Source organism: Puma concolor, chromosome A2 (assembly GCF_028749965.1).
Source record: "Puma concolor isolate L17-30 chromosome A2, mPumCon1.1.hap2, whole genome shotgun sequence".
Classification (NCBI taxonomy): Eukaryota; Metazoa; Chordata; class Mammalia; order Carnivora; family Felidae; genus Puma; species Puma concolor.
In genome coordinates, this window is record NC_141668.1 from 72799693 (window position 1) to 72817047 (window position 17355).

Below are 17355 nucleotides of genomic sequence, written 5' to 3' on the forward strand. Positions count from 1 at the left end.
TTATGCTTAGTGGCCCAACCAAATCCACAAAATATCAACTGATTTTAAGTCTACACATTCAAAAGATAAGGAGGCCAATTATATGTGTCATCTTTTTAGTAAAACAGCCCAAGTCTGCTTGCAATTAAGCACCATCATAGCTGAATTATGCAAGGAGACTTTTCTTTCTTAAGTACTATTCCAAAGAAAATTTAAAAAAATTACAGTATGATCACAATTCTCCATTTTCAACCAGTATTTTGAAATCACCTGAGCCATTATGAAATTTCAAATTTTCCTTCTAGAAAAACAAACAAAAAAAAGGATCTTGACCTTTTGTTTATTCCTCAGAAAGTATGGAGGTTTTAAACATGTCTATAAATTCTTTCTCCTCCCAGGAAGAGGCAAACATTTCCTTCCTTTCCCTCTCCTTATACCTGGGTGAACCTTTGTCACTACATCAACAAATAGCACATGGCAGAAGTGACACTGCATGAGTTCTGAGCCTAGGTTCAAAACAGCCAGGACGATTCTCCCAGTTTTTCCTGGGACAGGAAGCCCTGAGCCTTCATTTTAAAGGTGTAACGAATGCAGGGCACTTGGGTGGCTCAGTCAGTTAACTGTCCAACTTCAGCTCAGGTCCTGATCTCACAGCTTGTGAGTTCGAGCCCTGCTTTGGGCTCTGTGCTGACAGCTCAGAGCCTGGAGTCTGCTTCAGATTCTCTGTCCCCCTCTCTCTCTGTCGCTCCCCCTCTCGCCCTGGGTCTCTCTCTCTTTCTCAAAAATAAATAAACATTACAAAAATTGTTTAAATAAACAAATAAAAGTGTAACTAACTCAAGGCCGCCATGCTTGAGTGATCACATAGATCACACCAAGGCAGAAAGAGACGCTTGAGGAGCTGCAGCATTCCAGGCCAGCTGTCAAGTTCCCCCCCCCCCCCCACCCCATTGAATCTTCATCTTCCAGATGAGGCCTCAGACATTCTGGGCCAGCAGTCAGCAAACTAGGACTTGCGGGCCGAATCCAGCCCACTACCTACCTATTTTTGTAAGGAAAGTCTTGATGGAACAATCACTTTCTTTATTTCATGTACTGTCTGTGGCTATTTTCCTGTTGTAATGACTAGGTTGCATAGTTGTGACGGTAACCGCTGGGCTTGCAAAGCTTAGAATATTTGCTATTTGGCCTTTCACAGAAAATGTTTGCCAATCCCTGTTGTAGAGTATAGACCAATCCAAAACCAACCCACAAAATATTGGCGCATAATAAATGCTTGTTTTACACCAGTTGGAGTAATTGGTTATGTAGCATGAAGTAACCGGTACCGATTTATGGTGATAATCACTAAAATATTTCTTTTTTTTTTTTTAATTTTTTTTAACATTTATTTATTTTTGAGACAGAGAGAGACAGAGCATGAACAGGGGAGGGGCAGAGAGAGAGGGAGACACAGAATCTGAAACAGGCTCCAGGCTCTGAGCTGTCAGCACAGAGCCCGACGCGGGGCTCGAACTCACGGACCGTGAGATCATGACCTGAGCCAAAGTCGGACGCTTAACTGACCAAGCCACCCAGATGCCCCTAAAATATTTCTTAAAGTACTTTTGTTTTTAAATTATACATAAGCTCATTTAATATTACTGATTTTTCTAAAATTCCCTTTAACTCATGTCTCCTTTAGCTATCACCTTGTTTCCTTACGCCCTTCACTGCAAACTCCTTTGAAGGGTGCATCTGCCATTCCAGCTTGGCTCAATACAACCAAGGTTTTTGTTTTTATATTTGTTTTTGTTTTATCCTCACCACTCTTCCACAATGGCTTTTATCAAGGTCATAAAGTTATCCTGCCAAAGTGAATGGGTTCAGCTTTCTCAGTGTCTCAGAATTTTTGTTTTGTTTTGTTTTGTTTTGTTTAAATCTGGGTGGACCACTGTTTCTTTTCTTCCGTAAGTCTCAAAGATCCCTTCCACACCGCTCAGGGTTTTCCCTAACATGACGAGGCATGTTTTGCCTATCTTCCTTTGACTCTTCATCTTCAGTAAGCTTCTAGTTGTTTCACTCCAGGGCTTGTTCCTTATTCCTCATCCTTTCTTTATCTAGTTTCATTATCTATTCTTTCCCTCAGTAATTTCATCCAGTCTTGTGGCTCCAGACTTGAATATCCAAATGTCTACTTAAATTTTCAGTGAGGTCTCTAATAAACATAAAACTTAACATATCCCAAATATAACTATTAAGCTTTGCTATAAAACCTGCCTCTCTCAAATTCATCCTATTACATAGCATCACCATCTATTCAACTGCTTAGGTCAAAACTGTAGTCATCCTTGATTTCTCTCTTTCATGTACACTTCACATTTAATCCATCAGTAAGTCCGATGGCACTATTTAAAAAATATACCCCAATTCTTACCATATCATCTTCAAGCCACCATCAGCTAGTACTGAATTTGTTATTATTCCCTTATGTATGCATAATGTATCTTCATCACTAGCTCCTTGGGAGCCTAGTAAGGTGCTTGGAACATAAGAGAGCCTTAATATGTGTTTTTTGACAAGCTGACCAAATTACAAAGGAATTCAGTGAAAAGGAAAAAGATAAAACTACATTGATTCAGAACAATGTCCAAAGATATTATTAACTCTGGAAATGGCACAAGGGAAGATTTTGATGCGTTGGTTATAATGTTCCACTTCTTGAATTAAATGGTGGTTATTATAGTAGTTCATTTAAAATTACTAAACTTATGAATCTTATAGCCTTTTGTATGTATCATCTTTTTATAAAATGCTGCATTACAGGAGTAGGCAAACCAAGACTCTGGGTCAAATGTAGCTTGCAGCTTGTTTTTGTACAGCCATTCAACTAAGAATAGCTTTTAAATTTTTAAAAGGTTGCTAAGAAGAAGAGGTGACAGAGATAGTATGTTGCCTACAAAGCCCAAGATATTTACTATCTGGTCCTTTACAGAAAATCCTACATTAGGATATAGGAGTAAGAGTAGATGTTTTATGGTATTAAAAACTATTTCAAAAATCCCATATTTTAAGATGAGGATTTGATGAACAAGGTGATAAATAAGCAAGTGACCTAAAGCTCTACAGACCTGATAAAGACAATTCATAAAAAATCCATAAATAATACAAGTACTTCTAATTGACACAACCAGGGTCAATTAAATTTAATGCCAAAGGATATTAAGAAGAGACATAATTGTTGAATATTAAAGATGTGAAAGAAGAAACATTTATGATTCAGTGTTCATTTAATATAAAATTTATGGCATACATTTTAGAATAGAGTAATTTTCCATTTCCTAAGGGGTTTACATATTTTTAACTTTTTCTTTAGCTTGTAGATACAATTTCATATCTTAAGCTTAAATTCCTATTCCATCTTTCCAAATTGAAGACCAATTAAAATATTAAGCATTAAAAATATTAAATTGATTATGTGAGAGAGAAACTGTTAGGTAAAATATTAATGGAAAAGAGATTAAAATGTTTGGGGCTGTATTAAATATTTACTAGCTATAGCCTTTAATAAATTAACAGCATTGCCAAAGTTTTTATTGCTGCTGCTATTAGAAGTGAACACCAAAATAGCCATTGCATCGGGCATGAATAAATTAACCCTTCAAATGAACATTATTCCATTTAATGAGTTTTATCTTGCCATGTTGGATATTTACATTAAATATTAAGTTTTAGATAATTCAATGTGCATAGTATGGTGGTTTATGAGTTTGGATAAGCTGAGGATTAAAGGTATATTTTTAAGATGCTTTTGGCTGTTACTCTAAGCCAATGGCATCTTTCCTTTCAGGTTAAATGAACATGCGATATAAGCAATGCAGACAAGTATATTTATGTGCTTTTTGTACAGTAACCTACACTTCTTTTTGCATTCATTCCTTTATGTATGGTAAAAGTAGGCTATTTTGAGTCAGGGTGGAGGGTAGTCCCCCTCTCCACCAGAAATCATGCCAAGCATAGATGGAACCGTCAATCAAGGCTCCCTGCCCTCCCCTAACAATAGGTGAGTCCCTGACCTGAGCTAGACAAGATAGGTGGACCCTTTTCTCTCAAGCAGAATGACTCACAGAAGAAGAAGTTGTTGCTCAGGAGAGACACAGCCTGCTCATCAGGATGTCTGAGCTTTCCTGCTTTTTTGCTCCCTCCTGGCCTGGTCAAAAACCTTCTTTAATTTTGTGAGCTATTCTATAGCCTGCTAATTGATTTTATCTTTGCTCTTTCTAACACACACATCTGACTTTGTCGTAAATTAACCAGCATCATTTTCTTTCATTTGCTATACCCTATCTGAACAGATTCATTTAGGACATGACATGGAATTAAATAAAGCCTGAGAAGTCAATATTATGAACTGCATTTAAAAGATAAAAGCTGATAAAAATGATTTCACTGTATTCTAATATATATAGTATATTTTTTCACTGTATTCATACATATATATGAATTCATTCATTCATTCATTCATTCTCTCCAAGTTTGTCTCATCTAAGCTACAAATACTTTTACACCATGGATATCCTATGTTGGTAGCAAGAGATATTATCCAAATATTTACATGTATATAGATGTTAACTCAGCATTCCAACATGATCTACTTGGCTAGAGAAAAGTCCTCTCCAGCCCTCTGATATTTATTTGAACTGTGTGAATTCTCTTAGCTAATGTTGATTCAGGCAACCACCACTGAAGACAGAGAAACACTAAGCAAATACACTTATTCTATCATATCAAGTGAAAACCACGTGGTTTCATAATAGTACCTTCTCCTAATATCCAGTATGGGAATATCCTTTCCCTAATTTTCCACAGGGCTTTTTCTTTTTAAACTCTAAAATTTGGGGGTTGCAAAGGGGGGCTAAATGGTTTGAGAAAAGGATCATCTTTAAGAAATAATAGCTTCTATTTAGAATGCTTATTACTCACATCATCTAAATCAGCCCTCACAACAAGCCAATGAGGAGGCATTATCTCTGTTACTTGATGAAAAAACTGAGGTTCAAAGAGGAAAAATTGACTTGCCTGAGGTCACCCTTATTTACGAAGGGACAGAAACTGAAATTCGAACTGAGGTATATCTGTCAGCAAAGCCCATGCTTTTACCCACTACACTATTTAATTTCTATAACAGATTTTATACTCTGTTCATCAGTCCATGAAAGAATATCTACAGGGTGCAAGAAAAAAATTGGATACAATTTTTCACACAAAATAGCTTTTTAAAACCAACTCAGATAAGAGTCTTGGGTAGGTTGTATTTGAAAAAAGTAAGATGATGGCTTTGTAAAAGTCATATATGTGTGTGTGCGTGTGTGTGTGTGTATCTTACAAATTCCAATCTCCGCTTTCTTGTCCTGTTCAGAACTTAGAACTCCCAAGTTCTACTAAAGAGACAAGTTCAGAGTTCCTGTTAACAGTAAAATAAAAAGCATTAAAAAGTGCCATAATTTTATCTAGTGCTGTCACAAACCCTGATGTGAAAAATGGGCACTAAAAATTTTAAAAACTCTGTAAACAAACTTGTAAAATTATGCTTAGTGGGGAACATGGCGGGTGGGTGTAAGGGACAGCGTTATGAAGCAAAATTGTAAATATACGCTAAATTCATCCTACATAAGAAAGGAATTTCCTCTAAAAATTAGGATGAATAAAAATTCAAACCCAGCCTCTGTCAGGTTTTCTTCCACACGTCTGGTTTTCAGAGTGGAGTCCCTGAACCGGCAGGATCAGCATCACCTAGGAACCTGTTATAAATGAAAATTCTCTGGCAACATTAGACTTACTAGATTAGAAACTGTGAGTGAAGCCCAGCAACCTTTGTTTTAACAAACCCTCCAGGTAATTCTGATGCACGCTCAAGTTTGAGAACCATTGTGCTAGAGGTACAGACTGGGTTCTACAACCTGGATTTCAGGCAGAAGCATATAGGTCTCCGCTGTCAGATGAGACCCAATGGAGCTGTTCCTGAAGGCAGAAGGTAGAAGGAATAAATAGTTCAGCTTTTATTCTATCTTCAATATCTCCCTCTGATTTCAACATGGATCTCAACAACCGTCTGATTAACATATGTAGAAAACATGAATCTTACTCTACACTTGGGTGTGCAAGTAATATTATATATCTTTTGTTTATTCCACAAGTCTCCAAGCTGGCAGGGAATACCATCAGAGACCATCTTAGGGCCTCCTCTCCCCAATGTTTTAAGAGTGGTTGATGGCATCACAGGAGGGGGTCAAGTCTACAAAGCCTGAAGGAGTCATCTTAGGTTTTCAGTCCACAAGGGTTAGCACTGAGAAATCCACCATACAAGACAGGAAGCTCATTTGACAATTCTTCCATTTGATGACAGGCTTGGGGCCTGGCACTGCTGCTGAGTCTGGGAACCTTTGCTCAAGAGCCTAGTCCCCATAGGAATACCATGTAGGCATGCTGTTTGAGGTTCTGTCAACACCCCTAAGAGATTTCAAGAGTCTGAGAACAAGCTCCCACAACTTTTGGGACCACAGCTTCCATTCCCTTCCCATTGTGAACGAATTTTTTTATGTAGGTACTCTCAAAACACTCTCTACCAAGACCCAGCAGTCTTGCATCAGCGATCCCAAGCTCTCAAAGAAAAATAAGAAAGGAGTTGTCTTTTTTTTTATAGAAGATTTTTTAAATGTTTATTTATTTTTGAGAAAGGGGTATGGGGCAGAGAGAGAGGAGAACAGAGGACCCAAAGCAGACTCCACGCTGATAGCAGAGGGCCCGATGCAGGAACCAAACTCACAAACCTTAAGATCATGGTGTAAGCCGAAGTTGGATGCTCAACTGACTGAGCCACCCAGGCACCCCAGGAAGGAGTTGTCTTTAGATACAACCCCTTCTTTCTAATTTCCAAAAGCCTCAACATTTATTGGTTCAATCAAAGAAAAAATAAATGAGTATGGCCTCTCAAAGTAATTGTTTCTGTATGCTATTTAGTCCTCTACCAGTTTGACTAGATTTTATAACTTTATAATCTCTATCTGTGCTGGCTGCTCAGTCATAAGACTGGCTATTTATCCAACCCAGTGTATCTAAAACATTATTGGTATTTATAATAAAAATAATCTTGATACTTCAGTGTAATTTATTGAGTACCTGCTATGTGACCAACAGCATACTAGGAGCCTTCTATAGCTTCTTTTGTTTACTTTCTCAAAGTAGCCCTATGGGGTACTTCCAATTTAAGTACTTGATGTAGCTTGCCCAAGATCATACAACTCTTAGTTGGAAGGAAAGGCATCAGTTTCAGCTCCAGCTCTGTCTCCTCTCCCCAGTACCTGACAGAAATTTGGTTTCTTCCCTACGACACACTGCCTCTTACCCTGCCTTTCTGAGGGCACAAAACAATGGAACTCACATTTGAATCAATTATCCAAAGTGCAGCATCAATCCAGCCAAAGCATCTACTAGGTGCCCCTTGGAAGTAATTAAAATGACTGATTAGTAATATTTTGGATAAAACCTCTCCTTGGTGGTGCATACTTTCTGGTCCTGCCCAGAGTAATGAGTCAGAATCACATACTGGGGAAATAAAGAGTATTATCTCCTGGAACCAACTTTAGAAACCCAATGGACTTGGTGTGCCTGGGTGGCTCAGCTGGTTAAGCGACTGACTTCAGCTCAGGTCATGATCTCGCAGTTCATGAGTTCAAGCCCTACAATGAGCTCTCTGTTGACAACTCAGAGCCTGGAGCCTGCTTCAGATTCTGTGTCTCCTTCTCTCTCTGCCTCTCCCCTGCTTGTGCTCTCTCTCTCAAAAACAAATAAACATTAAAATAATTTAAAAGAAAAGAAATCCATTGGACTCTTCTTTCGAAGTATGAAGAGGAATGCACTATATATACATTCAGATAATACATCCTAATTAACTTGCTGGCCCAAGGGTCCAGATCAAAGAGGCTATGAATTTTCAAATAACTATTGGAGAAGGCTTAAAAAGAAAAAAAAAACAAAGTGGGTGTAATAAATTTATATTAATGGTAGTCTTTATTTAGCATTTATGAGCATCAGGCCCTGTGCTAAGCATTCCAAATATTATCAATTAATGTTCTCCAAAACCCTATGAAGTTGTTTTCTATTCCCCAGTTACAGTTCTAACTTACAGTTCTCTGGAATATAGGGGTCATATTATCATCTCCATTACAGTCAGGCTTCAGTGAGTTAGTACATGTCAAATGTTCACTACATAACAAATATGCAATAAATGTTAGTTATTATTATTTCCTTCCTTACACAAATGAGAAAACTATGGCTTCACTACACTGAAAAAGTTGCCCAAGATAGCATGGTAAGATCAATAGCAGGATTTGAGCCTCTCTGATTCTGGAAGCCATGTCTCAAGCCCCAGCACACTCCAGCTTTACTTTACTTTCTTTCCAAAGCCAGGGAACAAGGCCTCTGGATTCCCCCCTCCATTCCCCAAAAGTGTACTTTGTCCTCTTAGATTTGATTACCTTTGCCTACTTAAAAATTTAGAAAGATCATTTATCTAAGAAAGTGTGAAGTTTATTATCAAGAGTGTTAACAGGGATCAAGATAAACTTTTCTGTGAAAGCCACTGACACTTTCATTAAGCACTGACCGGCCCACTGAAAAGTTCTTTGATGGATGTCTCCAGTGTGGCTCCTACAGAAGCCACCCAACTCCCTGCTACCGTAATGTAATCAGGTGACCTTTGTCTGTGACAATCCCCAGGCTGGTGAATGTTAAAACACAAACAAAAGGAAAGGACTTTTTGATTGACACGGCTGTTTTGTGGATTGGCCCCACTGATAAAATCAGTCAAAACAAATCAGTTTATGCACCAACACATACTTAGAAAGATTGTATTTGGAAATTTCATGGCAGATGCGATCTCTTCTGCTTTTGCTTTTAAAGTCTTCGGTGTCATCTATCTTACGATAAGGGAGAATGTTAAGAAAGAAAGTGGACTATATAGTTCTCAATTTTTAATTACAAAAGATCACACTGAGAGTCTGCTAAAAATCAGCTTCCTGAGCCTCAGAAGCAGAAATTCTGATTCAAAAGATTTAGAATCAAGCCAAGATTATATATATATAAACAATTTACATATATGTATATAATCAAGCCAATATTACATCTATATCATATATAGATATATGGATTTTATATATTAATTGTATTTAAGATTATGTATACATATATATGAACAATTTTTAAGTATTTTTTGTTTTTTAAAAATAGTGCCAGAGGGGTCCCTAGGCCTTTAAGAAATCAGGAGATGAAAAAAACATGGTTGACATATGCTTTTACATTAATAAAAATGAATACTTAGAATATGCATTTCACTTAGACTTTTTTGAAGTGAATGACTATGATACACACAGCCTCAGGTAGAATGTATATCCTGAGGGGCAAACACAGGACTTTTCATTTTATATTCCCAATGCCTGGTATGTGGTGGGTGCTAAATATTGCTAAATGAATGAAGTTAACAGTAGGGTCTTGCCTCATTTTGCTGTCCTTGGTGTGCTTTGCATTCAGTAAATAATCATTAATAGAAAGATTCCATATTTATACAATTAGCATAAATGGAGGTACCATAGAACATACTATCTTTGAAATACTCCCAAAATTACAAACTCCCAGCTTGTAAACACCCGTATATGAATCCCCCGGGTGGAAGACAGCCCATCATCATTGCTTAGAGATGGCTTCCCTATTACCACTATTTAGTTCCACCTCTCTCCCACACTGAAGCTACCCTCAGAGACCAGTGAGCCCTAGAACAAAAGCTAATCCTCTGACCCCAAATTCTCCCCCATACATTTCCAGAGAGTCTCCTGCAGTCCTTCTACTTGTCCCCTAACCTCCTGCCCTTTATTCCACCAGAACTAGGAGTCCCTGGCTGGCTCCCTCATGTACCCTCTTATCCTATTCCTTGTGGAGTTACTTAAGTTAGCACTTCAGGATAGCCTTCCAATTTAACATTGTTTTTACTCAGCTTCATTGTTGAGAAAGCAGAAGCAACCAAAGACTCTCTCCAGGCCTGATTCCCTAGGTAGGAGCCATATATGGGACAAACATTGTGTTCTCAGGGTAGACTCTTTCCCAGCCTTTATGACAGCATCATGACAAGAGAAGTAGTGAAGGAATTAACCCTTGAGATGCAAACTTGAATGCAAGTCTGTGATAAAACACGGTGATCTCCCATTCTTCCTCCATTTCAACTTATGCCTAAATGATTTCACGTAATTTTAAGGGGCCGGAGTAGAGAGGAGAGGGTACCATCCAGCCAGGTATGTACAAGGTTCTCACTACTCCCTCTCTAATTTGTGGCAACTCTTGAGGTAAATATTAGTGTCTTCTTTTTAAATATGAGAAAATAAATCTCAGAGCATTTATACAACTTCCCCAAAATAACACTTTAGTGAGGGGCTGAGGTAAATTTGAATCCCAGCCTGACAGGACAGGATGTACTCTCCATTTTCATACATTTCCTTCCTAGAATAAACACTGATCACTGTAGAATGTTGAGTATATGCACCAAAGAAGCTCCCTTTCTTAAGTCTTGTGTTTTAAGTTCATGTCTATTTTGCATTTTCACAGTATGTCTGTGTGAGATTGAAGTGTAAAACAAATCATTATTTCCTCAAAATTCCAACTTAAGTGACACTCCAGGAAGATGAACCTCACTTACTCCTTGGTTTTAATGCCTCTAGCAAATTAGGGGTGTGTGTCACTCAAGAATGAAGCCTGCCTCTAGGGCTGCTGCTTTAGCTTTGCTACCCTAAATTATTCCACCTCAGCAAGTCAACATAAACCCCTCACTTAGGTAGACATGCTCAACATCCAATTCAAGAGGCCAATGCATTCAGCTATCTCTGGATGTGCTTTGTCTACTGTTACACAGATGTTGTCTACTAAGTTACTCCTTGACTCAAAGTTCAATGGAATAAATTCTTAGAGACTGAAATTAAGAAAACAGTTGATTTTATTAGATAATGAGAGGTATACACTACAATGTTTCCACCCACTCATCAGTTCTAGACTTCCTGAAGTCAAAGGTGGAAAGGAGAAACAGAAAAAATTAGTTTATGAAATGTTTGTAAGATAGAATACCACAACAGAGAAACCAAATGTCTCCATTTGCTTGTGAGCTGTCTGTTCTAAGTAGAACATTATTTTTAGATAAAGGACATTTTTTTTGTATTTTTTTTTTCCTGCAATGAACATGAGGATGCAGATATATTTTTGAGTTAGTATTTTTATTTCCTTCAGATAAATACCCAGAAGTGGAATTGTTGGATCATTTGGTAATTTTATTTTTCATTTTTTGAGGCAACTTCCATACTGTTTTCCATATGGGCCACAACAATTTACATTCCCACCAACAGTGTGTTTGGGTTCCCTTTTCTTCATATCCTCACCAAACACTTGTTATTTCCAGTCTTTTTGATAATAGCCATTCTAACAGGTATGATGGAATATTTCACTGGGGTTTTGATTTACATTTCCCTGATGATTAATGATGTTGAGCACATTGTCATGTACCTGTTGGCCATCTGTATGTCATCTTTGAAAAAATATTCAGATACTCCGTTTTTAAATCATATATATATCTTTAATATTTAGCTGTAAAAGTTGAAGGACATATATTTTTATAAAATATGTTTTAAAAGTACTTGGCCTTTTATATAATATTTTAGAAGTGTTCTCCGGCTTTACAGTCATTTAAAATGGGAGGATAGGTCAAATACCAGCTACTCATTGTGGCTGAAACCATAAATTTGTTTATATGATCTTGGACCAACACAAGTAAAAACTTGAGTTATTTTTAAATTGCCATTTATTGCTAGACTTTTGACAAAGTAAAACTTAAGGGGTAAGTTTATAAATATTTCATAGATTCTTCTGAGGACTTATCAGTTTAATTAAAATCTTATTAGAGAACAAGCAAATGACTTCAATCACTACAGTGAATAATTGTTATAAAATAAAGACTAATAGGGATGCATGGATGGCTCAGTTGCTTAAGCATCCAACTGTTGATTTCAGCTCAGGTCATGATTTCACAGGCATGGGATTGAGCTCCATGCTCAGCATGGGGTCTGCTTAGGATTCTCTCTCTCCCTTTCTCTCTGCCCCTCTCCAACTTGCACTCATTCTCACTATCTCTCTCTCTCAAAAGTAAATAAACATTAAAAAAAAAAAAGACTAATAGAGCAAAATAAGCCTAAGTGATCATTATTCCCAAAGGCTTCCATATAATTGAGTTTTTAAAAATTCAGAGTCTATTGTCCTACATAAACGATGTTGAGCTTGGCAAGTTTATTTTACCAAAAGTTAATTTAGATTTAATAGGCCACTGTTAGGATATATTATAATAATTTCTTTGAGAAACTAATGTCCAATGTGCCAACCAGAAGTTAAAAACTTCATAAAACACCGGGGCTTCCATAGGGGCACCGGGGTGGCTCAGCTGGTTAAGTGCCTGACTCTTGATTTCGACTCAGGTCATGATCTCCAGGTTCATGAGTTCAAGCCCCACATCAGCTTCTGTGCTGACAGCACAGAGCCTGCTTGAGATTCTCTCTCCTTCTCTCTCTGCCTCTCCCCCATTTGCACTCTCCCTCTCTCTCTCTCTCAAAATAAATAAATAAACTTAAAATTTTTCTATTCACTACCCTCCAATTAGATTCTATTTGTGGGACAGAATCCTCCCACTGCCTAATTCATATACTTTCTTATCCACCCAATAACAGAGAAATTATCCCCTTTACCCTGGTGATTTATAGAGAAATCCTCCCTTGTATATCTTGCTTACTTCCTAAAACAATCTTAGGCATCTTGAAATAAAGTCAAAAATGCAAGATAATCATTTAGATATGAATCAAACAATAATTACTTTGAAGAAACATCACCAACAGAATATATTTGTAAAAAACACAAGCATCTTTTTAGCAAATGACCCTGGCTTGCACTGTTGAAGCATTTAGATGAGGAAATTGCTCAGAAATATGGTAATAGGTAGCACTTCCATTATACTGATATTGACTCGAACTTAGATGTTTCAAGAGTCATAAGCTTCAGCCCCTATCTATTCCTTAATTTTAAATCCTTCCCAGTTGGGTGTGTGCTTGTGATCTGAAAGAATCCATTAACTTTCCTGTCCCTTTCAGGAAGCTTTTTGTGTGTGTCTATATCTAGGCAAATAGCACATCTTTATGGGTGGGTAGAAGGTCATATGGAGTGGGGCAGAAGATGATAGTTATTACGATATTTTTCCCTTGTGGTGTCCCAGCCTTGGAGTACCTAAACGGGTTGGAAATACTATGTGGACACATGTTACATTAGCATGTCCAGTGCAGAAGCAATATCTATAGCCAGAGTTCTATGATCTCATTGATAACCAAGATAGAAAACCAATTTTCTGTCTCAATATGAATCCCAAATTGCCATTTTGAGGGTCAGATCAAAACAGCTTATAGGCTATATCTAAAATATATTCAAAACAATAGTTTTTTTAATCTTGTTTTTACAGGGTTTTTGTTTGTTTGTTTGTTTGTTTTTACATTTTCCCTGAAGCATCTATCTATCTATAAGGCAGCTCCAGGTAGGACCCTGTAAGTAGAATGAGTGTTGAGTTGTTAGAAGAGGGGAAATTTCTGAGACATTCTCCAAAGTGGAAGTGAGTTCTCTCTGTGTGTTGGCCAGCAAGAGTTCTGGTTCTCAATGTTTGCTACAGAGAAAACAATCATAATAGGACACTTGGGTTGAATATTTTGGATAGTAAATACTAAGCAAGTATGTGAACCACAAATCAGTGTGTGACCTTGGGCCACTCACTCAAAGAAAAAGGCTTGGTTTCTTCACCTCAAATGAGGTCTCTGAGGTCCCTTCCACTGTAACTTTTCACATTCAAAACTTGAATCTATGTACTCAATATACATATTCTGAGGTGAATTCATTTTTCAGATATTATGTGAAAGACTAAGAATAATGGCTTGTTTTTTAGCATAAATATGTAAAGTTATCTCATTTCATACTTGGCCAGATCAGTCCCATCTCTATACCCAAAACACATGTGTGCATGCATGTACACACACTCACTCAAATATGCATGTACACAATAAGATGTAACATCTGTATCAGTAATAATCATGACTAGATTATAACACACTAATATTAAGGTGTCCCAATGTATAAGCAGTTTAAAAACGTGACTAAGAAGAAAATCAGAACACAATAGCACAATGAGCATTCTTCAGATTAGGTACCTACACTTCTAAGGGAAAGCTAAAATTATTGGGGGTTTTTAGCCAAATTGTGGAAAAAGCCTAAATGTCCATCAACTGATGAATGGATAAAGAAATTGTGGTTTATATACACAATGGAGTACTACGTGGCAATGAGAAAAAATGAAATATGGCCTTTTGTAGCAACATGGATGGAACTGGAGAGTGTGATGCTAAGTGAAATAAGCCATACAGAGAAAGACAGATACTATATGTTTTCACTCTTATGTGGATCCTGAGAAACTTACCAGAAGACCATGGGAGAGGGGAAGGAAAAAAGAAAGAAAGAAAGGTTAGAGAGGGAGGGAACCAAAACATAAGAGACTCTTAAAAACTGAGAACAAACTGAGGGTTGATGGGGGGTGGGAGGGAGAGGAGGGGAGGTGATGGGCATTGAAGAGGGCATCTTTTGGGATGAGCACTGGGTGTTGTATGGAAACCAATTTGACAATAAATTTCATAAATTAAAAAAAATTTTTAAATTAAAAAATAAAATAAAATTATTAGGGTTTTTTGATGATTCACAAAGAAATAACCAATTAAAAATAAAAGTTGGCTGGGGATGTGTCTATTAAAATCTGATGAGATATATACTTAGGATTTATGTACTTTCCAATTATCTATTTCAATATAAAGTTTAAACATTTTTTAAATGCTGGAATTCGTGCTGCATCTCAATTGCATCGATCAATAATAAGATTTCTGTTCATAGCCCACTGAAATATCAACTACATCACAAAATCGTATTATATAAAGAACCCATGACATTCATATTTGGGTAGTTGTGAGAAGGCTATAGATAATGCAATAGAGCAATGAAATCACTCACTTGCTACTGGTAATTAGGTTTCATATGCAAAATTATGCTGAGAAGCTTAGGGTGTCTCTTTGGAAACATGAACATTAAAAAGTTGCAAAGACTTCCACAAAAAAATCCTCATCATAGATTCTATTGCAGTTACTGCCATACTTTATCGTAATGAAAATGATTGTATTTCGGTGCTAACTCAAGCAAGAAAAAATGTAAAGTTTAAAACACTTTGGGCTGGGCCCCTGGCAAATTACAGAGCGTTTCTGTTAGGAGTTTCTCTTTTAAAGGAGGCTTGGAAAAAGGGAAGGGACCCATAAGTATGTCTCAAGCACTGCTTCTGGACTCTGGAGAGCATTCCACCAGAAGTAATGACTCCTATTATTATCTGTAGAGAATATGGACAGTGGAAAATCATGCCCGCATACTTTTGAGCCAAGTGGAGGGGCGGTAGAATACATAAGTTGGAAGTTACTGTAAACACACACTACTTAAAATTGCAGATGTAGGATACATTCATTGTGTTCCCAACATACCCATTTCTTAGGTTCCTTTGGCCCGTGAGGTCCAGATCAGTTTGTGGACTTGAGGTCATCTCTGCAGGGGCGCTGTTGTCCCAGCCAGTGAAGGAAATCTTCATCCTCTCTGTGACTAAGTATAGAGAAACAGCTGCTTTAGATAGTTCTGTGAATGGCAAGAGACTGCCTGAGGTTAATCAGGCAAAAAAAAAAAAAAAAAAAAAACATGACTGACCATGCAACAGTGGTTCATCACAACTTAAACTTGTTATGGGAAACAAGAGGTGAAACCAATGGGCTTGATGTCCTGAAAGTGAGTTAATACCATACAGACTTGAAGTCTAAAGTGTCTCCTCATGGCTAGTGAAAGGTCCAGGGAGATGTCCTTTGGTGGCGCTTTCATTTTCTGTATGTGCATGCAGGAAGTATAATATGCATGCTAGGGCTTAGAATGAGTTTGCAAATGATATCACAATATAACAACTTTATTACGGTTTCCCTGAACAGTGAGGAGGGGCAGGTATCTATTATTATGTAGAACACACAGATAAGAAAACTGAGGGTAAGTGAAATTAAGTGACTCACCAAATATCACAAGCCACAAAAAAAGAAACATAGAAAGAAAGAAGAAAAGAAACTAATTGAAAAGATAATGAATTTTCATGGTGCAGGGTTTCACATAGGTAGCAAGATGGTCTTTCAAGTTAGAAATTAGAGGACCTTCAATGCAGATCTAAAGAACTGAAAGTTTATTTTGAAAGTCATGGGAAGGCACCTTGAGAAGGAAAGCGACTTGGCAGTGTTTAATGGGGATTAGTTCTATAGAAAAGCACAAGATTGGCAGGGAGAAACTACAATGTATATAAACAACAATAACAACAAACTGGCAAGTAAAACTGTTTGAGCAGTTACTATGTTTCAAAACCTCCACTATGGACCTTACTTGTAGAGCCTCCATGTAAGCTAAAAGAGAAGTGATATTATTAGCTCCAGCATATAAATAAAAATATCATTGGAAGAGAAAGGCTTTGCAAAATCACCTGTAACTAAGTAACAAAACCTGGGTTCAAAGCCACATCTCTGGCTTTCTAGTGGTCACGCTCTAATCTCCATGGTGAATTCCAGGGAAGCGGAAGGGAAGCTGGCACTGAGTAGCAACCACTTTAAGTCAAGGCACTATCATCATCTGCCTTGACTACTACAGGAACTTTCTGCTACTGTTTCTGTTTTTACCTGCTATATCAGCTAGGTATGGCCACATAACAAACAATCCCAACTTTGGCTGCTTAAAATGACAAATACTATCTAAGTTTCCAAGAATCAGGAGTCCAGGAGCCATCAAACTGGCTTGTTCTGACTTTAAGTTGTCAGAATATTGGCAGGAGCTATAATTATCTGAAAGCTTGCATGGGGCTGGAGGACATGCTCCCAATTTGGCCCCCTCACACAACTCATGGCACAAAGTGCTCAGTTTCTTACCAGAAGGTCTTAGTTCCCCACAATATCGCAGCTGGCTTCCTCCAGAGCAAGTGATTAAAGAGGGGTGGTAAAGGTCACATTGTCTTTTTTGACCTAGCCTTAGAAGTTTTATACCATCAAACCTATCATGTCCTATTTAAAAGGAGTGTCGGGGCGCCTGGGTGGCTTAGTCGCTTAAGTTTCCAACTTCAGCTCAGGTCATGATCTCATGGTTCGTGAGTTCGAGCCCCACGTTGGGCTCTGTGGTGAC

General features: G+C 37.6%; 1 long non-coding RNA gene across 3 annotated transcripts in view; it reads right to left on the reverse strand.

Annotated features, from left to right (window-relative positions):
• The window catches only part of LOC112866962 (uncharacterized), a 246530-nt gene extending 230496 nt beyond the window's left edge, over positions 1-16034 (reverse strand). Inside the window, exons 1-2 of one of the 3 annotated variants that reach the window (XR_015242985.1) lie at positions 15862-16034; positions 15645-15759 (exon numbers count right to left, since the gene is read on the reverse strand). This is a non-coding gene — a long non-coding RNA (uncharacterized LOC112866962). The remainder of the gene's footprint in view (positions 1-15644; positions 15760-15861) is intronic. The other 2 variants (XR_015242987.1, XR_003224138.2) reach the window with 2 other exon arrangements.
• Between the last annotated feature and the right edge of the window lie 1321 nt (positions 16035-17355).